The following is a 23,564-nucleotide window of genomic DNA, read 5'->3' as shown; positions in this document are numbered from 1 at the left end:
CAGTGCTCCTTTCAAGTGTCATAAATGGAAACAAACCCAAGCACAAATGGTAAAAGCTATCCCTGACTCCCCAGCCCCCTAGAAACCATGGCCACAAGGCTTCCTATGTATGACATTCAAGGACTTGTATGGCCGGTCCCTGCGCTAATGATCTGTGGACCACCATCCTGCCCAATTCGGGGAGGGGGCACTGTTCACATGGTGATTTGGGAGACTTGCACCCTCTGGAGCTGTGCAGTGCACAATATGCTGAAATATATACACACTAATCCCATCTGCCCACCTCTCTGGTTTCATTTCTTCTCCCTTTTCATTTATTTCGTTATTTATTTGGTGGGTTGTGGGCTTGAACTTGGGGCCTGAGCACTGTTCATGAGCTCTTTTTGCTCAAGGCAAGTGCTATACCACTTTGAGCCATAACGTCACGTCCAGTTTTCTGGTGGTTATATTGGAGATGAAGAGTCTCACGGAATTTTCTACCTGGGCTGGCTTTGAACCACAATCCTCAGATCTCACTCAGGTTCCTGAATAATTAGGATTATAGGTGTGAACCACTGGTGACCAGCTTTAATTTCATTTCTTAAACTTCAAATGCTTCTTGCAACCATTTTTTGTTTGCTACCTACATACTTCCTCTAACCTCTGAACTGTTATATAAGCCTGATCCCACTGCCTAGAAGATTCAGTCACCCATTCATCCACCAGTCCACCCACCCACCATCACGTGCAAGCGTGCGCGAACACATGCATGTGCACACACACACACACACACACACACACACACACACACACACCTCACTCCTCATTGCTTAGGTCTCAGCTCAGGGTCCCCAGTCTCTCCCCATCACACACCCCTATGGCTCCTATCATGTCATTTCACAGGCTTATCACAATGACCATTGAGACCTTGGGTCTGACACTGAGCCCTAAGCAGGGGGGACCACAGTGTAGTGTTTATGGCTCTATCCCTACGGCATGACACAGAGTTCATCTTCAAGGTCTCTTCCAAGGCTTTGGCCCAATGAACACCCCCCCCCCCCGATTCAGTGCAAGCTTGTAGTTTCTCCATCTCTGATCAGCGAAGCTTATTAGCCAGGGCTGAGCCTGGAGACTCCTACCGGTAACAGACATCTCTGCCTACAGGTACCTCCGAGTGGCCTGTGGGCTACCCGGCAGCTGGTCTTAGCCTTGGGCTATGCTAAGGGATTGCAGCAAAGCCTCAGCCAACCCAGGCACATTCTGCCCAAAGGTCAATGTGTGTGTGTTGGGGGGGGGGGTGGGAAGGGGGTGCTCCTGACCCTGACAGATGGCTTCAGGGAAAGAAGAAATGGACTTTATGGCTCTATCTGAAAAGGGTTTCTAGAAGGTTCTGCTCCCATGAGGCAAACTCAAGTTGCCTGGGATGGCCGATAGGCCAGGCTTCCTGTCCAGGAGACTCTCCATGAAGCAAATATAAATAGATATCAGCTGCCAAAAGCAGCCTTGGTGCATAGTAATTATTGGGGTGCTCTCTGTGCTGCGTGGGAGCCCAAGCCATGTAATTACCCTGATGTCGGGCAGTTATTTTCAGCCCAATAAGTGGGACAAGTCATCTCCATCTCGAAGAAACCCTTAATATTCGGGAGCCAAGGCTGCCTCAGCAGCTCGCTTTCCCAGCTCTAGCGGGGAGGCTGGGGCTGGCCTTGGGCCCGGCTCACTGGAGCCAAGTCCCACTCCCCAGTGTGTGGCCATGCTGCCCTAGGTCTGGGCTCGGCAAGACAAAGAACTCAGCTATCAGGAGCTGAGAGCTAGCCAGGGAGGAGGGGAAGAAGCGTGCACACTAGTGGTCCCTGCTTTTCAGACCAGGTAAGCATCAGAGGTGCACAAGAGCCGGGCCACGCTGCTTCTTCTCACCCAAAGAGTTTCTGGTACTCACCAACAAGACTGAAGCAACAGGCTGTCCAGCTCAGGGGTTGGGGGGCACAGTCAGATCTGTCAGGGCCATGTCAAATGTAAATTAGCCTCTCTTTACCTTGGTTTAAAACTCTCTCCAAACTCCTATAGTCTTCACTGGGATTGGTAAACTGACCCATGGACCAAATCTGTCAGGCAGCCTATTACTGTAAATAAAATTTTATTGGACTGCATCCGTACTCATCCACTTACTTATCTCCATTGACTGTTTTTACCCTACCATGGCAGAGCTGTGTAGTCATTACAGAAACGGTGGGCCATACCCCCCCCCAACCAGACATATTTACTCAGTTTTCAGACCCTTGATACTCAAAGTACTTTACAATGTGGTCTTATCTAAAAGATGACCACCTTGCACAAATTCCCGGGGAGGGATTATTTTCATCCTAGTCAATGTCAACGAAGTGCTCTCAAATTGCGCAATGTGCAGCCCCGCTCAGCTATCCCAAGGTCCTGTCTTCCTGTCTCTTACCTTACTCTCTCTGGGCACCTTAGACAATGGAGGAAGCTGGAGTGAGGTCTAAGGGTTGCCTAGACTTGGGGAGCACCCAGACAAAAGGGGTATGCCCCTGCTTCTACCCAGCCAGAGTGGCCCCCACTTCTCCTGGCCACCCATACTTGGCTCTTCTCCCAGCTCCCAGGCTTGGCTAATCAGCTTGTCAGAATGACCCGTGGGTTTCCTGCAGTTTGTTTCACTGTAGCTTTACACAAGCTATCTCTCAAGTCTGTGCCACAAGTCCTCACCCAGACAATGAGGATCCCACCAGCAAGAATCACGTCTAAAAGCTAGTACCACTTACTAGGAACATGCACATAAAAAACAGTCACTGAGCTCCACCTGGGTCCCGCCCTGAGGGGCTGGATGCTGGCACCACAACCACGAAGCCCTGGCATCTTTCCAGAGCTCCGGCCACAACAGGCAGAAGAGCGTCTCTACAGCAATGCTGATGGACCACTGTGAGGCTGTAGATGGGCGCCTGAGCTACCCCCCTCCCAGGAGGGCAAAGAGGTGGCTCCCGCTCCCCCCACCCTGGAGCACCCTGCTCCTGGCACCCGCCCGGCGCTCTGCCCACACCTCCCTGGCAATCTGGCTGGAACGTGGGCCAGCAGGCCATCTGCTCCCTCCATCTCCAGCTGCAGCGAGCCAGAGAGAGGCTGAGGCTGCAGCGGCCTCCCAGGGCAGGAGGCGGGAGATTCACTGCTGACAAGCTTGGGTTTGCATTTGACCCACCCCGTCCCACAGAGCAAACCCCCTGCCCTTCAGCAAGTGAGGGCCAGGTGACCACAGGCGTGGATCCTGCCTCCTGCCCTGCAGAATGGAACAGGGAACCAGTGACACAGGGGTGTGTGTGCCACTACAGAGGCCTGAGGTTGAGACGGGGCCATGTGACTCGAGGGCCATGTTCCCTGAGCATGGCCTCCTCCTGCCGGGTCTCCCTTCCGGTCCTGCTCAGGGCCAGGGTGGCTAGCTGCTCCAGCCACACTGGCTTCTTTGACTTCCTAAACAAAAACAAAGCAAAACCTGAGCTCCCAGCCTCCCAGGCTTTTACACGCTATTTTCTGCACCTGGAACATTCTTTCTTCCAGCAAACTCCTTTTCCTCCTCAGATCCCAGACAGAATATCACCAACTCTGGGAGGCCTTTCTCGATCATGTCAATCTCAACTGCGCCTCCTAAGCCATTCTCCCCACAGTACTTGTGCATTTGTTTCATCGTTTTTTTCTTTACTGTTATTATTAATTATTATTTACTACTACTACTGGTTTTGTTGAAGCAGAGTCTCATTATATAGTGCAGAGGCTGGTCTCGAACTCACGATCTTCCCTGGATTGAAAGGTGTGGGCCACCATAGCCAGCTGGTGCATTGTATGAGCATCTGCTTCACTACCCACAGAGCTACTTGCCCTAGAGACTATGGGACCATTTTCCATGTGACACAGCTAGCAAAGGCCCTCCCTCAGCCTCCCTCCTCCATGCAGCCCGACCATGGGAGTCTTAAGGCCACTCCAGGGTCCTCTCCCGGGGCTGACATGGTTTCCCTCCTGTCCTGGCTCCTCACTCTTTCTGCCCAGTGCCCTGGGCTGTCCGCTCTAGGACCCAGCATGGCTGGTGCATTGAGCATAGGGGCAATGAAATCACTATGCTTGATGTCACCACACCAGCTCGTCCTCTGGAACCAGTTAGGAAGGTGAGAGACCCCCTTGCTCTTCTCGAGCTACCTGTGATTACCGCACAATTTACAGATGGGGAAACAGGGGCTCGGGGTGTGCACAGGAAATGGGAATGGGAGGCCTGGGGCACAGCCACCTCCACAGACTGTACACTTGATCACTCTGCTGACCTGGTGCCAAACAGAAGCTGCAGGAAGATGGCCCAAAAGAAAAAAAAAATGAATGGAAAGGTTGCAACCGAGTTAGGTGATCCAGAACATCCCATGACCTCAAAAGCAAGAATCCTAACAGGGATCATGGCAACCTTGCGATTACAGTTTGCAGACGGTGTGCAGAGGCTGAGGTCACGTGACCTGGAGGCCACATGGCTTGAGGTCCTGTGGCCTGGGGTCCTATACTAAATGCATGGCTGCTCTGAGCCCAGCTCCATCACCAGCGCTGCGTGTCCTACTATTGCGTCTCCTTCTGTGCAGGCCTACCGCAGCCTGATCCCAAGCACCCATCTGCCCATGAAAAATCCCACCCACACTGGCCCTCTCTTCCCTCCTTGAGGTGCCATAAGGGGTGCAGGGGGCCCAGCCCTTGGCCCCACACTCACAGAAAGCAGCCCGGATCCCCCTCCCTGGCCCCCAAGTCACAGTGGTCCTGGGTTCTCACTGCACAGTGCTCCCAAAACCACCCCACTGAGAAATTTCAACCTTTCCACCCCCCACTGCTCCTCCCTGGAGTGGAAAAGAGCCAGAAATAGAGGCTTCCAAAGAAGCCAGGCGGCCCAGGGCTGGGGAAAGAGGTGCAGTCAAGCCTCTCGGGGTTGTCTCCAGTGACTGGCGTGGCCTGCACCTCTGCCAGGGAGTTCACTGGGGTTCCGGGCAATGACTCAGCCAGGGCGGAGGAAGGCCCAGGAAGACATGGCCTCCTCTCAGAGTCATAGCTCAGGCCCAGCCCCTCTCTTTCCTCCTGCAGATAGCAGTGCTCCAGCATCCATTCATAAGAGGAGGGGTCAGCCAGTGCCGGTGACTTACACTTGTCATCCTAGCTACTCAGGAGGCTGAGATCTAGGGATCATAGTTCAAAGCCAGCCTGGGCAAGAAAGTCTGTGAGACTCGTATCTCTAATCAACCTAAAGCTAGACATGGAGCTGTAGCTCAAGGGGTAGCCAACCTCTAGCAAAAAGGCCAACTAAGAGTGCAAGATTCTGAGTTTAAGCCCCAATACCAGCACAAATTTAAAAAAAAAAAAAGAAGAAGAGGAGGAGGAGGAGGAAGAGTCAGAAGATTGTGTGCACTGATGAGGATGTGAGGAAAGTGCTGGTACCAATATGAAGTGGTGCTGCTGCTTTGGAAAATAGTCTGGAAGTTCAAAGGTCAAATATCAAGTTATCATGTGACCCAGCAATTCCACTCCTAGGCACATACATGTAAGAGGAATGAATATGCATGTCCACACCCCAACAATTTATAATAACCCCAAGTGTCCAACAACTAATGAATGTCCCAACAAAATTCCATACAACTGCCCTAAGAAAAAGAGATGAATTACTGACCCATGCTTGAACACTCGTGAATGATGCAAAGGAAATCAGACCAGAAAGGTCATGCGATATATGACCTCATTTACATTAAATTCCCAGAATAGGCAAATCCATACAGACAGAGACCTGAGTGGCAGCCACTAGCAACTGGGGGTTGAGACAGGCAGAACAAAGAGACTGTGAGAGAATCCTGAGTTTCCTTTAGAGATGAGGAGTGTGGCTGGAATTAAGATAGTGGTGATGGCCGTACAGACCGGGCAAGGGCTTACACTGAGCCCGCTTAAAAGGAATGAATGTCATGGTAGATGAAGGATAGCTTGGGTCTCCCAGTGGGTCCTCAAGCATTCTGCTGGAAGATCCTTTCTCCACCAGCTTGCGAGTTCTGTGCAGGTCAGCACAGTGTCATCCCCCACCCCCCATGACAGTGTTCACAGTGCCAAGATGGCGCCCAGTACACAACAGGTGTTTCTTACAGGAAGGAAGAGTAAGGGGAAAGCTACTGGCCCATCAGGCCTCTCTTGGGCTATAGGATCTGCCATCTGCCACCTCTCCTGACCACTGTGTCCTCTTCTCACGGCCTCCCAGGCCTCACTCTTGTCATGCACCTCTAGGCCTGCTCAAGAGCTGTTTCATCTGTCTGTCTTCCCCAACTTCCCTTCCTCAGGCTCTCCAGGCCCTGGTTTACATGCCACTGCCTTGAGGAAGCCTCCTCAGAAACCCAAGGCTGGCACTGGCCTGAGCGCACCAGACAGGGTGCAGCTATAAACAGATCTGCCTGTGTCTCTCCTAGTCTAAATGCTTAAGGTGGCTGTGGGGAAGCCAGAGGGGACCTTTGAGCTACTATGACATAGTCCAGGCCCTTCGTTAGTATCCAGTGCCTGCAGGACCGTATGAGGCCTGCCAGGGCCTCTACCCTCACCTCAGAAGTGGGACAGAGCATCTGCTACTCTAGGTGTTGAGTCGGGGGTGGGGGAAGCTGCACTTCATTCACAGAAAAGATAGGGGCTTGGGCGGGGGGCTGGGAGCCCAAGTGGTAGAACACTTGGAGACCCAAGTTCAATTTTTCAGTACTGCCACCAAAGGGGGAAAAAATGGATAAGAAAGAAAAAAGGGGAGAGGAGAGGAAGAGAAGGAAAGAGAAGTGAAGGGAGAAAGGGGAGGAGAGGGGAAAGGAAAGAGTGGAAAGAAAAGGAGGAAAGAGAAAGGGAGGAGAGGTATATGTGTGAGCTGACTGTCTTCAGCACTCTCTATCTAGCACCAGCGCCTGCCTGGCAACAACACTGCAGGCTCTGGGGCCTGAGCTCCCTTCTGCCCCTTGGAGCCAGGCCACTTCATCAAGGGAGCTCTCCAAGGTACCTGCTCTCATTCCAATTCTTTCCTCCCATACCCTGGCTTCCCTTCTGACTTCCTCTTGCTCTCCCAACCTACCTCTCTGTCCACCTAGCTCTCCTAGATCTTTTTTTTTTTTTAAGGAGCTCAATTATTTCATGTCTCCAGGCAAATTATAGATTAAAAATATCCTCAGCCATCCAGGTAGGAGATGCAGACACATCAACATTGGAATGGCTTCACAGTTGTCATAATATCTAAGGGTTTGTTGTTGACTTTTCAATTGTGAAGTGTCTGTGCTAAAATAGCAGATGTCGTGTGTGTGTGTGTGTGTGTGTGTGTGTGTGTGTGTGTGTGCAATCTAATACTGGGGCTTGAACTCAAAGTCTTAGGCTCTCCCTTGGCTTTTTCATTCAAGGTTGGCACTCTATCACTTGAGCTACACCTCTGTTTCTGGCTTTTTGGTGGCTAATGGGAGATAAGAGTCTGACTTTCCTGCCTAGGCTGGCTTTGAACCACACTCCCCAGCTTTCAGCCTCCTGCGTAGCTAGATTTGCATTCCCATTGTCTAGGAAAAGAGCAGTTCTTCCAGCACCCACCTGTCCATTTTGAATCTTACCTCTGGCTTCCTTGCCCCATGGACCCCTCTCCACCTGACCACTGTCCCCCATTCCCTGAGCCCCCTCTCTGCCTGTTCTCCTGGCTCTCGGTTTTGGTCTCCCCCAAGGATGCAGTGTCTCGCATCTCTGTCTCAGCTCTGCGTTACACTGGCTACAGCCAGTTCTCCCCTGAGCTTTCACCTGCCTGGCTGGGGAAATGATCACATTTGAGAAAAATGAACTGGTTACCAGCCACCTGAGAAATAGAAATCGGGATTTGTACCTTCCTTGTCATTGATGGAAAAGACAAATACAAATTAGCACACTCTTCATTGGCGCCACAAAGCGAGGGTACTAATAAAGAAAAGTAACTAATATAAATGTGAATATACAATATAAATATACAATACTTAATATATAAGTAATATAAACATAAATAACAAAGAAAACTAAAGGCCACCAAGCATGAACCAAGATGGTCTCAAATCTCACACATGCCATCAGCATAAATGCAATACTCCATACCCCGTGAAGCAGTAGAGACTAGGTTGCAGAAAAAGAAAATCTTGCAAGAGATATACCCCAAACAAAATAACAGAGGACTAAAAATAGAGGAATGTTCAAATATAAGACAGGCAGATGCAAACACAAAGAACATGGGGGTGGCAACATTACTATCATGCCCCCAAGGAATTCTGGGGAAAGGAGGAGGCAGTCTGCCTTAAGTTGGTCAGAAAAAGAACCTTCTAGATGTAATAATAAGCAGGAAGTAGATCAGCGATTGCCTGGATCCAATGGCAGTGTGAGGAAAGATGGTATCACATAGGAAACCTTGCACATTGCATACAGGAGAGAAAAAAATCAAGGAATGAAAAAACAATTAGGATATAAGTCAGATGCACAACAATTTGACAAATCTTCAGCACACTTGCCCTAAAGAAAAGATCAGAGGGCAGAGATTTACAGACAAGGATGTTCAGAACAATATTGTTTATACATACCATTTAACCAAGCAATCTTGGACTCAGCTCAAATATCTAAATAATTGCACATTTGTTCAATAAATTTTGGAACATCAGAGTAACAGGATATTCTGAAGCGAGTGTCTGATGAGTTTTTAGTGGCCTAAGGAAATATATACATATATACATACATATATATACATACGTACATATATACATATATGTATATGCTTATATATGTATATGCATATATACATATATATGAGAAAATGAAGGCATCAAAACTAGAGGTTCAAGGTGGGCACTAATTCAGGAGGCTGAGATCTTTGAATCAGGGTTCAAAGTCAGCCTCATGCAGGAAAGTCCATGAGATCTTATCTTCAATTAACCAGAAAAAAATCAAGCAGTAAAACTCTGGCTCATGTGATAGATCACCAGTCTTGGGCAGAAGAAAAGCCAAGCAAGAGCATGAAGTCCTTAAGTTCAAGCCTCAAGACTGACAAACACAGACACAGACAGACAGACAGACACACACACACAGACACAGACAGACAGACAGACACACACACACACACACACACTCACACGAATGTTTAATGGAATCTCAACTGGAAAAGAAAAACACATTCCACATACTTTTTAATTCAACATATTCTTTATTGGGAAAAAAATGAAGAACCTGGGAATGTGGCTTAGTTGTCCAGTGCTTGCCTGGCATGCATGAAGCCCTGGGTTCTATTCCTCAATGCCACATAAACAGAAAAAGCTGAAAGTAGCACTGTGGCTCAAGTGGTAGAGTGCTAGCCTTGAGCAAGCCCCAGGACTGGCAAAAAAAAGAAGAAAGAAAAGGAGGAGGAGGAGGAGGAAGAGGAGGAGGAGGAGGAGGAGGAGGAGGAGGAGGAGGAGGAGGAGGAGGAGGAGGAGGAGGAGGAGGAGAGGAGGAGGAGGAGGAGGAGGAGGAAGGAAGGAAGGAAGGAAGGAAGGAAGGAAGGAAGGAAGGAAGGAAGGAAGGAAGGAAGGAAGGAAGGAAGGAAGGAAGGAAGGAAGGAAGGAAGGAAGGAATTAACTGTGATTATCTGTCACTTTTATTTTATGGTTGCCGATATTTTATAAGCATTTAAAAATATGTGTGCACTACCTTTACAAGGCGAATTTTTCAGTTTCAGTAGACGGCAAACCTTTCCCAGGATGACAGCCTCTACAGGCTGTGTCATGAAGCTGAGCTTCCTGTGTGGGGAAGGAAGTTAAACAGAGATAACGAGAGCTAATACGTGCACATAGTGCAGGCATTTGTAAACAGCAGTCCACAGGCCAATATATGGCCTGGCACTTATTTTTGCAAGGCTTGGATGAGGACTGGGGGTTTAACTCAGTGACAGAGCAGTTGTGTGGGGGTGTGGGGTACTGAGGTCATGAGTTCGATCCCAGAACTGAAAACATTAGCAAAAGGAATGGAGAGGAGAGAATGGAGGAAGGGAGGAGAGGAGAGAAGAGAGGAAGGGAGGGGCGAAGAGGGGAGGAGAAGGGAGGGGAGGAAAAAAGGGAAGGGAAGGGATGGTGGAGAGGAGGGGGGAGGGGAGAGGCAGGGAATGAAAGGGAGGAGAGGAGAAAAGGGGAAGAATGGGAAGAAAGAAAAGAGATGGGAAGGGAGGGAGAGGGGAGATATGGAGAGAAGAGGGAGGGAAAGGAAGGGAGGGATAGGGGAAGGGAAAGGAAAGGAGAGGGGAAGAGGAGTGGAGAGCAGAGGAGAAGAGAGTAAGTTTAAGCCAGCTGTGGTGGCACACAGCTGTAATATCAGCACTTGGGAGGCTGGGTTAGGAGGACCTTGAGTACAAGGCCAGCCTGGACTACTGAGCAAGAAGAACCTGTCTCCAAGAAACAAATGGGAAAAAAAAAAAAAGGCTGGCTGTATGGCTCAAGTAATAGAGCACTTACCTTTGAGCAAAGCCCTGGGCTCAATCCCACGTATCAGAAACAAAAAGAATAATCCCTACTTTAAGTGCTGAAAACCAGCAGAGGAGACTTCCATGGAAGTCAGATGGTGCATTACCAGGGCGGCTCCAATTGCAGGGCCTGATCCCGAAACAGACTGCATGGACCACACAGCCTAAAATATCTGTCTGTCTATCTGCTTGCTTTTTATTTTTGTGTGCTGGTACTGGGCTTGAACTCAGGGCCTCTCATTCTCTCAGCTTTTTCACTAAAGATTGGTGTTGCACCACTTGAGCCACATTCTCTCCTTCTGATATTCTGCTGGTAAATTTTAGATAAGAGTCCCCTTAGTTTTGTCTGCCCGGGTTGGCTCCAAACCATGATGCTCAGACCTCAGCCTCCTGAGTAGCTGGGATTACAGGTGGGAGCCACCAGCATCCAGCAACCAAACTGCTCCTTTAACAGAAAAACTTGGTGGTTTTCAGCTAACGGAACAATTTTAAAACCGCAGACTCCATTCACAAGCACGAGAAGATCTCATGATTCTAGGCAAAACAGGACAAGAATCCAATGCTTGTCGGAGGTGGGACACAGTCAGCATGGAGCTGATCTCTTCACCTGTCACGGAGTGAAAGGTACACAGACTCATGGAGTCACCCCAAGTCTCTACCTCTCCTACCACAACTCAGGGGCCTCTCCCCTCTTCCTGCCCAGAGCAGAAAGACCTCCTGTAACCAAATGCCAGAGGCTGCAGCTGCAGACACGTTGGTGTTTGTATCCGGTCCCTGCTTCCTGTTTGCTGGCTGGTGTTTGCTTTTGTTGCATCTGATACAGACTCAGTTCCCTGGTCAAACCACAGACAGAGAGTCTGCCTCCTAAGAAGGTCTGCTGTCCCCCCCCACCCCCCACAGACCACCTCCCCTGGTGCCATACAGCCGCCTGTGACTCCTCCAAGACGCCCAGCTTCCTTCCGCCTGCGCAGGAGCAGAAACCAGGGCGGCTGGTGGGCAGAGGGGAAATGGGAGCACCGCTGCTGCAGGAAGTGGAAAAATCCACTCTCTTATCAGAGAGGAGCAGGCAGAGCCTGGGGGCAGAATTTTGCAGGTCCCAGGGTTTCTGGAACTTACATGGCTCAGAGACACCCAGGAAAGGGCAGAGGGGAGAGAGTTCAGTGTGGTGCTTGAAAAAGTCACTGGCTGATCATGCCCTGAGCATGGGGTGGGGGTGGGGGTGGGGTCACTTGTGGATGCCAGCATCCTCAAGCTCTGTGTCCTTGCAGCTCGGCCAGGTGTGGGGCAGAGAGCAGAGAGGTTTCAGCAGCCAGAGCTGGTGATGACACACACTCATGTCGGCTGGGTTCATACAGACCAGCCCAGTGAACAACCCAACTTCATCCTTGCCCCAGGCAGAAAGGAGGCAGGCTCTGGAACGGGCTATTTACATATGGGGATACTGTCCCCATCCACTCCACTGGTAGGCCCCAGCCACCGCCACACTTGAACTTGCTCTGCCATGAGAATTCTGCACTGGCATCCTACAGCCAAAGGCTGACCTCATGGTTTTGAGTGTCAGAGATATGAAATGTTGGGGTAGGGGGGACTCAGAGTCCAACATCAACACCAGCCTCTGAGCCCCAGGGACAAGGGACTGGTCTAAGTTTTGTCATATGAACTTCTACCTTACAAAGAGATCACCAAAGTATATGGCCAAGCATGAAAACACAAGCCTAGGGGCGAGGAATCCGTACCTCTTCTGGGATCAGATGGGAGAGTCTCCGTTTTTCCCCCATCCGTTAAATGGGACTCTCTGAGAACACCACAGTGAAGGGATGGCTGGCCACAGTGCCTGGTTGAAAGGTATTGTCCAGCTTGCCGGCTCTCACCTGCCTCCCCTTGCAACCCCCAGGCTTCCCTCAGGAAGGTGGGGCCCAGTCTTGGGGTTGATCCAAGACAATAAGATCTGGGCAGCAAGCATCTCTGGGGATCCAGCCCAAGTCCTGCCAACCTCCCAGGACCCACCCCCTGGGCAGTGCCTTCCTCCACGGAGAGGTGCTCATGGGTGTCACTAATGAGATGCAAGGTGACTTCCAAGACTAAATCGAAAGAGACATTTCTGACTTCCATCTTTGGTCACTCCTTGGGCAAGGCCTGCTGCCATTGTGGGAAAACTTCACAATGTTCCATGGGGAGACCCAGAGTGAGAGACTGAGGCGTCCTGCCAGAGGCAGCCATCTTAGAAGCTGATCTAGCAGATGACATTAGCTGATACTGGCTAAGACTGTAACCAGAGCCCAAACCACCCAGTTATCCCCCAGTTCCTGACACCCCAAAACTGAGATATTAAGCAACATGTAGGGAAAATTTCTTACGCAAAAGGTTGTTAGTAATCTGTCAGAGGTGTTCAACCAGAGAGGAAGGTTCAAGCCTGGACAAGTTACACTGCGCTGGGGGCCACAGACACCCCCCCAGCGCCTGAGCCTCCGCTCACCCACAGTCAGCCAAATTTCCCCGAACCATGGAAATTCTTCTCTGAACCCCACCACTGACTCAGGGTTTCTATTTCCGCTGCAGTGCTGAGAACCATCTGCCTACATCACTGGGCACCTGATTACCTTTCTGATATAGAGGTACAGCCCAGAGCTTGGGGGACCCCTAGCCTGGCAGGAGAGCGCTGGAAAGGAGACTACATTCTGCCCACCTATAGAATTCTACAGCACAAACCCCAGCGTGGGTCTCTCCTGCTCAAAGACCTCCCCTGGGCTTCCATAGCCTTGATACTGACCTGGGCAGTAGCAACAGTGCCTGGGATTTCCCTGAGATGTTCAAACCCTGTGACCCTACACCCAAGCATTGCACAGGAACACTAGGCATAGGTCTGACGTCTATAGTTAGACAAGCCCCTCCCCCAAATCAAAGCCTAGGCTCCTGAGATCTAAAATTGTCCCCCATCCTGTAAAAACCCCTGCCTATCCCCACACTGAGCTTAGCAGGCATTTAGGAAGCATTGAACATTAAGTGAGCTGACGGTTGCCTGACCCCCTTTTGTCCATCCCAGCCATCAGTCGTCCGGACTCTCAGCTAGTGCCCTCAGCAGGTGGCTGCCTGTCACCTTTATCACACACACATACACACACACACACACACACACACACACACACACACACACACACACACAAAGTCCCCCAAAGGCTCTGCAGGGGGCCATGGAGCACTTGAAATACAAGTGATGCATGTAAACGTGTGCTCAGGTTGTAAATCACAGTGGACTTGGAAAGTGTGGCTGGGGAAAAAAAAAACCCACAAAGAAATGTCAAATCTGTCATACCTAATTTTTACACCAAGGACATGTTGAAATGTTTCCAGTTGAATTTCTTCCATCAATTCCACCTGCTTCCTTTCTACTACCACGCAACCAGGAGAAAAACGGTAAGTTCCAGAGGTGGCTGATTTGTTTTCCCATAGCTGGGGGCTGAACGACGTGGTAAATATTTAGTCACGTGACTTGAGGCCCCGTGGTGAGCTCTGCCAGGCATTTCTGCCCATTTATCTTGTCATTATTTTTTCTTTCTTTCCCTGTTTCCTGTCCTGTTTCCCCTTCCCTTTCCCTCCTTCTCTCCCCTTCTTCCTCACTCCTGTTTTCCCCCTCCTCCTCTCCTTTGTCCCATAGACATTGACGGATACCCACAGTATAGAAGAAATAAACTAACACCCCCCCCCCCCAAATACAGACTGACCTAGGGGTGAGTAGAGTGTGTCACCCTCCTGTTCAGTCCCTCACTCCCGCTTGTCTGGGTGGAGTTTTCCTACCACAATTCTAAAGGAGCCAGATTCCAAAGATACCCTTACATAACTGGGGGCCGAGCTCAGCTTTCTTCTTGCATCCTGGGCCTGGTCTGCTCCATTCCCAAGGCCAGAACTCTGGGTACAGGATACTTTGTTTTCCAAGTGCCAGGAGGGCAGCCAGGGTGTGGACCTGGGCTTCGGGCAGGGTGCCAGGCAGAGCTGGGAGGAAGAATACACACAGGCAGGGAATGGGCCATCAACTCCTGCTTCACAAGGCAGATGCGGGGAGCGGGAACCTGGGCTCTGACACAACTATCCCTAACCAGTACCCCACGCCACCCTGGTCCTCAAGTCTGAGACGTTGCCTGTGATGAGCCCTTGTACCCCGGGTTAAGCTGCTCCTTGAAACTAAGGCAGGAGGAAAGGTGGTCCAGAGCCCTCACATCCGGGTTCCTGCTCACAGATCCAGAAGCACAGCGCCTGCAGCCCATCGGACACAAAGCCTAGCACATAGTAGGTGCTCAAGAAAAGCTTTGCTCTGTGAAGGGAGGCAGACAGGCCCAGGATCGATGGGAGAGAGTATGCAGGTGAGAATTTTCACCTGTGCCTTAAAGAATCTCATCTTCCCCTTGAGCACATTCCGCAGGTTGTCCCACGCCCAGTCCAGTCCCAGCATTGCTCCTAAAGACTACATCAAAGACTGAAGATCTCTCAGAGCCACCATATTTGGGGACCTGCCTCTGGGCTGGGAACTGGGTTGGAGGAGGGCTTCCTTCAGACCTGTTGATCCTTCTGTGTAGGTATCAGGATTCCAGTTAACCCAAGGAGGAACTGAGGCACACAGGGAGTGAGAGGTCTTTCCAAAGCCATACCTAGGTGCTGAGATCGGAGCCCATGTGGTCTCTCCCCAGAGCCCCACGCCTGATCCGTGTACCTTTGTGCTTCCTGGCTGGACCATGCAGGATGCTGATCATCTCTAACTAGTGGATCTTTAACCATAACTGTCCACACCCTCTTCAACCTAATAACTGAGCATTAATAGCTGGTGAAGCCAAAGGAGCCAAGAGCCCCATGTATTTTGGAGTCATTGCTTTGATCTTGTAGCACGTGCGTGCATGCGTGTGTGTGTGTGTCTATGCAATGGAATATTATTTGGCCACGAAAAGGAATGTATATGGTCCTAACTCATGCTACACCATGAGTGAACCTTGAAGACACTATACTAAGTGAAAGAAGCCACGCACAAAAGTTCATATTTCTCGTGGATTTTTTTTTTGTCAGTCCCAGGGCTTAAACTCAGGGCCTGGGCACTGTCCCCGATATTTTTTTTTTGCTCAAGGCGAGCACTCTACCACTTTGAGCCATAGCTCGGCCTCCAGTTTTCTGGTGGTTAATTGAAGATAAAGGTTTCACGGACTTTCCTGCACAGGCCGGCTTCAAATGGCGACCTTCAGATCTCTGTCAGCCTCCTAAGTAAGCTAGGATTTCAGGTGTGAGCCACCAGTGCCTGGCTGGATTTTTTTTTTTTTTCTAATCATGGGTTGATGAAACAATATAACTGAGGCAGGAGAGTAAGAGAAAGCCGAAGTTTAATATGTGGGTACAGACAGGAGATCAGGGGCAGAAAGGCACCCAAAAGCCCCCCGCTGCTCCTGTTGCTACTGAACTGGAATGTGTGCTGCCTCTGTACCCACCGTGTTCTATCCAGGGAGAGGCCAGACACACACAGAGGCACCGGGCAGCTCTCCATCCCTGCGGTGTGCCTCCCGAGAGCCCTTGCCAGAATATCGCCAAGGCTACAAAGAGGCAGAGAGATCGAGTCAACTGCCAAAGGTCACACAGCCGGTGAGCAGGCTAGCCCATGAGTCCCTCTCCCCTTACTGCCCACACTTAGCCAAGACGGCACAGCACGGCACAATTCTGGGGTTCTCTGGGGTCACGTGGCCTGAATGATCACCCTCCTTCCAAAAACAAAAGCAATCCCACCCACCCCACCCCACCCCAGGCTGTGATAGAAGCCAGGGGACCCACGGGTCAGAATCTTGCCCTGCCCCCTCTGCTTTGGGGCACCGTGGAGTAACAACCTCTCTGTGCTTTCCCGTGTGAGGCAGAGCCCACGGTGCTGGGTATAAAATGCCCCTGGCAGTGACAGGCCCCCAGGGCGGATGTGCACCAGGCCCTGCTGGGGCACGGTGTGCTGCAGTGCTGCGGGGGGGGGGGGGGGGGGTTGGCGGGGAATTGAAAGCACAGGCCATTCTGCATCACAGCTGGGCTAAGGGGACAGAGCCCAAGAGACAGAGAGCCCCAGGGCCTGGGGCCGAGGCCACCGGCAGGATTTCAGGCCAACCCCGCCTGCCCCTGTGCTGGTATCTTCCCAGCCAGAAGGAGGCCACGCTAATTAAGTGCTCACTGCTCTTCTGCAAGTCAGTTTCCGCAGCCCTAGCTCTGGAAGGGCGCCGAGCCCTCAAACTGGGTCAGAGACCCGGTCCTTCAGAGTCACTCAGAAGCACGCAGCCGTCTGCATCTCAGAACAGGATTCTCTGCTGCTTCCTCCGAGCCCCACTTCCTCCCCAACCCAGGCTCTGAGGAGCCTAGGAGGGAGGGCAGGGGTCCTGGCAGTCTCTCTGGGCCAAGAAGGCCACGTGCCCGTCCCCCCCCCCAACGTAGGAAACACACACATGGTGAGCTCTGGCTCCTGACATTGGGGGTGACCCATGGGGTCTTGAGTGCCTGCTTTCAGATTCCAGGTCTGCTCCTAACTGCTGGGTGACTTTGGGCTGGTTGCTTGATCTCTCTGTGCTTCTGTCTCCACAGGGGCAAATACAGGGGAAAGCAGCCCCTCTTACGAGGTTGTCATGAGTATGAAGCAGGTGGATATTTATGAAGAAATTCAAGTCAGGGCCACTGGCAAGTGATGTCTAGTAACTTTCTTTTTCTCTTCTCTAACATTGCGTTTTAATAGCATTATTTAGATACAATTCACATGCCATAGAATTCACCCATTTACACTTACAATTCAACGGCAGACACAGAGGTATACAACCATACCACACTCAACTTTAAACAAATATTATACGCCCATTCACAGTCACTCACTTTCTGCCTCTATAAAGTTGCCTGCTCTTAAGTCAGCCTATAAAAAGAACCATACAACACGTGGCTTTTGCATCTGGCTTCTGTCACTTAGCCAGACTCATCCAAATTGTGGCACACGTCCGCGTTTCTCTCCTTTACCTGACAGAATAAAGTTCCACGGAATGGCTATACCACATCCTATTGACCCGTGTTTATCAAGATAAATAGACATTTGGGTCGTTTCCACTTAGAGGCTTTTTTTTTTTTTAAAGAAAGCTTGGTTAAAAAGTTCTGCATGGAAATAAGTTTTTGTTTTTCTCAGGGACACACCTAGGAGTGCAATTATTTGTTAAACAGAAGCTTCTCATCTTATCCGGGTTCCCCAGCGGTGATGATGGACAGGAACTCTACTGGGCACTTGCCATTGGCCAGCTGTGTCCCACGTGGGCTCACACATCGTCTTAGCGTTCCATGGGGGGGGGGGGGCGTGGCTGTGACGGGTACCATCACTGTCCACGGGAGAAAGCGGTGGCATAGAGAGGCAGAGCAACAGACCCAGAGACACACAGCGGACAGGCACAGGAACCAGGATGGGACCCTGGGAAGGGCCTAGTTCCCTCGATCAGCATGGAGTCAGAAAGGCTCGAGGCATGGCCAGGGCTCTGGTGACAGAAAGGGACACTTGGAAAGCCTTCCCGCAGCCCCAAGCCAAGCAGAGGGGTCCTGGATCTCTCACATCACACAGAGTTACACCTGCTAGCAGGCACGTCTGAGCTGAGGAGAAGAGGGACAGCCTTCTAGTTCAAGGCGCTTCAAGTTCATGCTGTGCAGAGGGGAAGGGAAGGAGGTAGCCTACCCGGGTGTCTGTGGTCAGGTCAGGGTTATCTTCTCCCCCTGAAGCTGCTTTGGGGGACTTTGTTTACACAATGTTTGCCTGTAGTTGCAAGCACAGGAGCAGAGCTAGGGTCCAGACAGCAGGCTGACCCTGAGTGGGGTGTCTCCCAGGGTTAGGATGCTCAGGAGGTCTCTGTGCTTGGCTGAGATTGTCCAGCGAAGCCCTCTTGCTTCAGCCCTAGGGTGGGGGTGGGGTGCATGAGACCTTTGTGTTAACCCCAAAGCTCGGTCCTTTTGAATATCAGAGTCCCCTGGAGGCTGCACTGGCGACAGCCAGGGGCTGGGGGAGCCAGGACTCAGTCCAGAGACTGGAATTCCAAAGGATGAATTTGACTGGCACTGGGGAAGGGCGGGGGTGGAGAAGGTGAGCTGGAAAGGATACCCACAGCACCCCAAGATTCTGCCTTCGTGTTCCCCAAGCTGAAGGCAGGTCAAAGCCACCCCAGCCACTCACACGTTGCTAGCCCCCTTCTTCCTCTGACTGCTCATTCCCTGAGACTGTCTCCACCCGGGAGAAAGCCTGAGGCCCCCTCCAGACCTCCCAGAGAGGGGAGGAGGCAACCAGCTCCCGTCTGTTCTGTGGGGAGGCTTTGGGACAAAGGGTCAGTGGTGACTGGGCTGCCTGAAGTCACAGGGGCTCTCACCATGCCCCAGGCAGCAGATCTGGGGCTGAGGACTTCCTGTCAGGGCTTCCTGCTCCCAGATACAGTGGCTGCAGCCAGGACCACAGACTTAGCATTCATCAGATGGTGCCAAAACCCAACTTGATCACTTAGAAGCTGGGAGACCTGGACAGGTCTCTTCACCGCTCTGTGCCTCCGTCTGCTTGCTCATAAAGAGGCTGTCGCATTACGGGTTTACCGCTTCTGTCTTACATAATTTCCTGTGCAGCTGGCTCAGCACCACTCTCCACAGGCAAAATGCTATTCTGTCCTCACTGAGCAGAGAGATGGGGGGGGGGGGGTCTGGCTCAGGGTCACTGGTCACCTGACTTTCCTTTCCCATACCTCACAATGCTTCGTAGGGGGTGCAGGTTGTCAGCCTAGGCACAGGTCACCCCTAGGGAGAGGGCAGGAAGCCAGAGTGGCAGGCAGCAAAGCTGCATCCCCCAACAGCCATGGGCTGGACTCAGAACCCCAAGAGGCTGGGCTCCCCTCAGGTGCTAGAAAGAGAGCTGAAGCCAAGGAGGTACCAGAGGAAGCCAGGAGCTGCCCCTAGTTCTCTAGGGGACTGTAGGGGGAGGGGTGGATGCAGGCCAGCTGGGGGTCAGTCGGAGAGTAGGGGACCTCACCCCCAAGGAAAGACCTACAGATGCTCACATCCCTACCAGGACCAGGCTGGAGCAGCCGGAACCCAAGGCAAAGCCTGGCCCTCCAGGCCAACCCAGCACACACTGGAGCGTCACCAGTGTCTGGGACTGCCAGCCAGGCCACAGATGAAGCCATGGGGCTGCGGGATGGCGTCCACATCCTCAATGGGCTGGGGTCATCTAGGATTTGCTTCGGGCAGGGCTGGCTCAAATAACATCTGGGCTTTGACAGAACTGAGCCAAGCAGAGGCCAACGTCGTGAGGTAGGAGGACAGAGGGGGAGGCTGGGACTCAGAGTGATTGAGTGATTTGCCCAAAGTCACACCACAGGTGAGGGACAGAATTGTATCCAGGCCTGACTGCTTCTGAATTGCCTGTCTACATGCCTGTACAGAGTGAGGGGCAGCCAGGGGAGAGAAGGGACTGAGAGAAGGATGGAGAATCAGGGAAGACAGATGCAACCCCCAAAAGTATGTGAGTACTCCCAGTGAGAGGAAGGACATCACTGAGAACGCCTAGACGGGGTCCTCTGGTGGGATGAAGCCGTCATGGAAAACCCTGGATGTCACTTTGGGATTATGGACCAAGAGCCGAGGGATATGAGTAGAAAGAGCAAACAAAACTCCTTCCCTTACTCAGAACTGAGACAACGCCCCCAGCCAGGCTGGCTGCCCAGTGTCCCAGCAGCTGCCCAGAATCTTGGGAGCTGGGCTCAGCCTGGTATGTGGCTACCAAACCCTGTCTCTCTCTCTCTCTCCTTCCAGGCACATCTATAGACGGTGTGACCCCAGCTCCCTCGCAAGGGTCTGACCACAGTCTGGGTCCTGGTGGGCAGAAAGTGAGCAGAAGAGATTGAAGCCACCTGCAGGTGTGGCCCAAGACCCTTACCCAGCAGTGCAGGGATTCTGAATCCAGACCCCAGTAGTGATCATGAGCCACATGGGAATCCTTCCAAGGCATATGAAAAAAAAAATGAGCTGGGCACTTGTGGCTCACACCTGTAATCCTAGCTACTCAGGAGGCTGAGATCTAAGGGTTGCCAGTCCAGGCAGGAAAGTCCATGAGATTCTTTTTTTTTTTTCTTTCTGCCAGTCCTGGGCCTTGGACTCAGGGCCTGAGCACCTTCCCTGGCTTCTTCCTGCTCAAGGCTAGCACTCTGCCACCTGAGCCACAGCGCCCCTTCTGGCCGTTTTCCATATATGTGGTGCTGGGGACTCGAACCGAGAGCTTCATGTGTAGGAGGCAAGCCCTCTTGCCACTAGGCCATATCCAAGTCCATGAGATTCTTATTTCCAATTAATCACCAAAGGAACGGGAAGTAAGCTGTGGCTCCAAGTGGTAAAGCACTAGCCTTGAGCAGAAAAGTTCAAGGACAGAGCACACGCCCTGATTTCAAGCCCCACAACCAACCAACCAACTAACCCATACACCACCACCAACAACAACAAAAACAAAGTGAAAAAATTTCTAGCCAAAGTTTCCTGCTGATCTTGCATCCATTTGGTTGAAGAAAATGTAATACTAAAATGAACTTCACCTGTTCCTATTTCCCTTAGTAATACAGCTGCCTGTGCATATAAACGTTCCGTATACTAAAATGAAGTTCACCTTCCTATTTCCCTTTGTAATACAGCTGCATGTGCATGTAAACGTCCCGAGCATGGCTTGCCTTCAACTTCTAGCTGGTAGTTGTAATAGAGAGAAAGGGCCTGGGTCTGGGGTCACTGGTTGGAGGAGAGCCACTATAGCCATTACCACAACCAACTTCAGAACATTGCATCACTCCCTTCCCCCCAAAAGCACCCTCCTATCCAGTAGAAGTCACTACCTGTTCCCTACCCCCCACCTCCAGCCTGGGGAAGCTCAAGAGTACCAAAGTGGACTACAACATGATGGAGAAGCCAGTACCAAAATGTCTGCCGCCTAGCTCTGACCATCAAACGCCTACCATCACCCGCTTCCCCTGGAATCTGGGTGGACTGTGGTCATTCTGGGTTCCAAGCGACTAGCAGCTTCCTACATCCTTACACACTTGCTCTTGAAGCCCTGAGCAACCTGACCAGAGACGGGAAAGGGAAAGGTCCTAGAGCCACATGAGGAAGAGTGGAGACCCAGCTGGCGGCCTGGTATCTTTTCCTGAAGTCACCCTCGCTGCCTGCGGCAGCAGACAGAACCACATAGAAATGAAATTCCCTCTGCACCATCTAACTTGTGCCCATCACCACCACCCCCACCACCCCCCAGAGAAACAAGGTCCTTCCCCGACAAAATGATATGTCCTAAGTTCTGCCAAGACTTGGGGATCCCCTGGTACCCCCAGCTCCTCCAGCCTACAGTGGTCTTGCCTACAAGGTAGCCAGCTGGAGCCTCCCAGGATCCCTGTCAGTTTCTGCATTAAAGTCGTAACCTCTACTGCAGTGGTATTTGGAGAGCTAGTGAAGCCTTTGGGAGCTAGTTAGGTGTAGATGAGCTTATGAGCTCAGGACCCCAGGATGGCGTTAGTGCCCTTATGATACCAAAAAGCTCTCTCTCCTCTCCTCTTTTCTCTCCTCCTCCCCTATCTCTTCACCCATTAGGGAGAATCCTCCCCAGAAACCAACCATACTAGAACTTTGAACTTGAACTTCCAGCCTCCAGAACTGTAAGCAGGCAATCGCTATTGTTTAAACCGCCCCGTCTGTGGGATTCTGCTACGCAGCCCAAGCTGACCATGACAGCGCCCGAGGGGCCCGCTGAGGCCCTCAAGTTATGTTCTCCAGGAAAGACGGAGGAGCTCAGACCACTTGGGGATGTCAGGCCGCCCCCCCCCCCCCCGCCCCACCAGCTGTGCCCTGAGGACACACCGGGTCATGGAGAGGATCAGCCACCCAGTGCCGTGAGTCAGAAGCTGTTTATTAGCCAGAGCACACCAGGACCAGAATATACTTGCCAAAAATGGAACTTTAAGAAATCTACAGACTTGTGTGGGCTTTTTAAGAAGGTATTTTCAGCAGCTGAGACAAAGATGGTGCCTCTGACATGTCCCCAGACCTACCTACCATATCCATCTACATAAAATCCAACCCCCTTCCACTAATTAGTGCCGAACCTGAAGCTTCTTTTAGTGAAAAACAGTTTTACCAACCAAGAATCTCCTGGAGGGGGTGGTATAGCTGGAAGCCAGCAATTTATTGAACATGGCACCTCATCACCAAAGATACCAAGATGAAATTTCTCTCTTTCTTTATTTTGTTGGGCACAGGCCTTAAACTCAGGGCCTGGGTGCTGCCCCCGAGCTCATTTTGTTCAAGGCTAGCACTCTACCTCTTAAGCCACAGTGCCACTTCCAGTTTTCTGATGGTTAATTGGTGCTAAGAGTCTCACGGACTTCTTCCCCCAGCTGGCTTTGAATTTCAGTCCTGAGATTCAGCCTCCGGAGTAGGTAGGATTACAGGCATGAGCCACCAGTACTCAGTGAGATTACTTTTTCAAATTCAGGGCCTAGGCGCTGTTCCTGAGCTCATGTTGCTTAGGGGTTGCACTCTATCACTTGAGCCACAGCACCACTTCTTGCTTTTTCTGAGTAGTTAATTGGCTATAAGGGCCTCATGGACTTTCCTGCCTATGCTGGCTTCCAATCACAATCCTCAGATCTCAGCCTCCTGAGTAGCTAGGATTGCAGGCATGAGCCACCAACGTCTGGTGACATTACTATCTTGAAATAAAAAGAACCTGGGCTCTTTGGAACCCAAATGGGAACCTTTTTGTCCCTTAAAAACTAAGTTGTTGTTTGTTTGTCCCCGCCCCCCCCCCCCGAGGCCCAGCATTATTACAAGGTTTCCCGAGCACCTAATACCAGCAGATGATTTTGAAAAAATGTCAGCTGAGGGCTAGGAGGCATCAATGAAGTGGTGGTAGAGTACCTGCTTAGCAAATGCAAGGCCCTGAGCAGGAACACTAGTACAGGAAGAAGGAGGAGGGAGAAGGTGAAAGAGGAGGAAGAAGAGAAGGGAAAAGGAAGAAGAGGGTAGGTATGATCTTTGACAT

General features: G+C 51.3%; 1 protein-coding gene across 1 annotated transcript in view; it reads right to left on the bottom strand.

Annotated features, from left to right (window-relative positions):
- Ppp1r16b (protein phosphatase 1 regulatory subunit 16B) overlaps positions 1-23,564 on the bottom strand; it is an 88,371-nt gene that overhangs the window by 20,791 nt on the left and 44,016 nt on the right. The window lies entirely within an intron of this gene.

Source organism: Perognathus longimembris, chromosome 6, assembly GCF_023159225.1.
Source record: "Perognathus longimembris pacificus isolate PPM17 chromosome 6, ASM2315922v1, whole genome shotgun sequence".
Classification (NCBI taxonomy): Eukaryota; Metazoa; Chordata; class Mammalia; order Rodentia; family Heteromyidae; genus Perognathus; species Perognathus longimembris.
The sequence above is the reverse complement of the archived record's forward strand: the minus strand, read 5'-3'. Positions and strand labels throughout refer to the sequence as shown.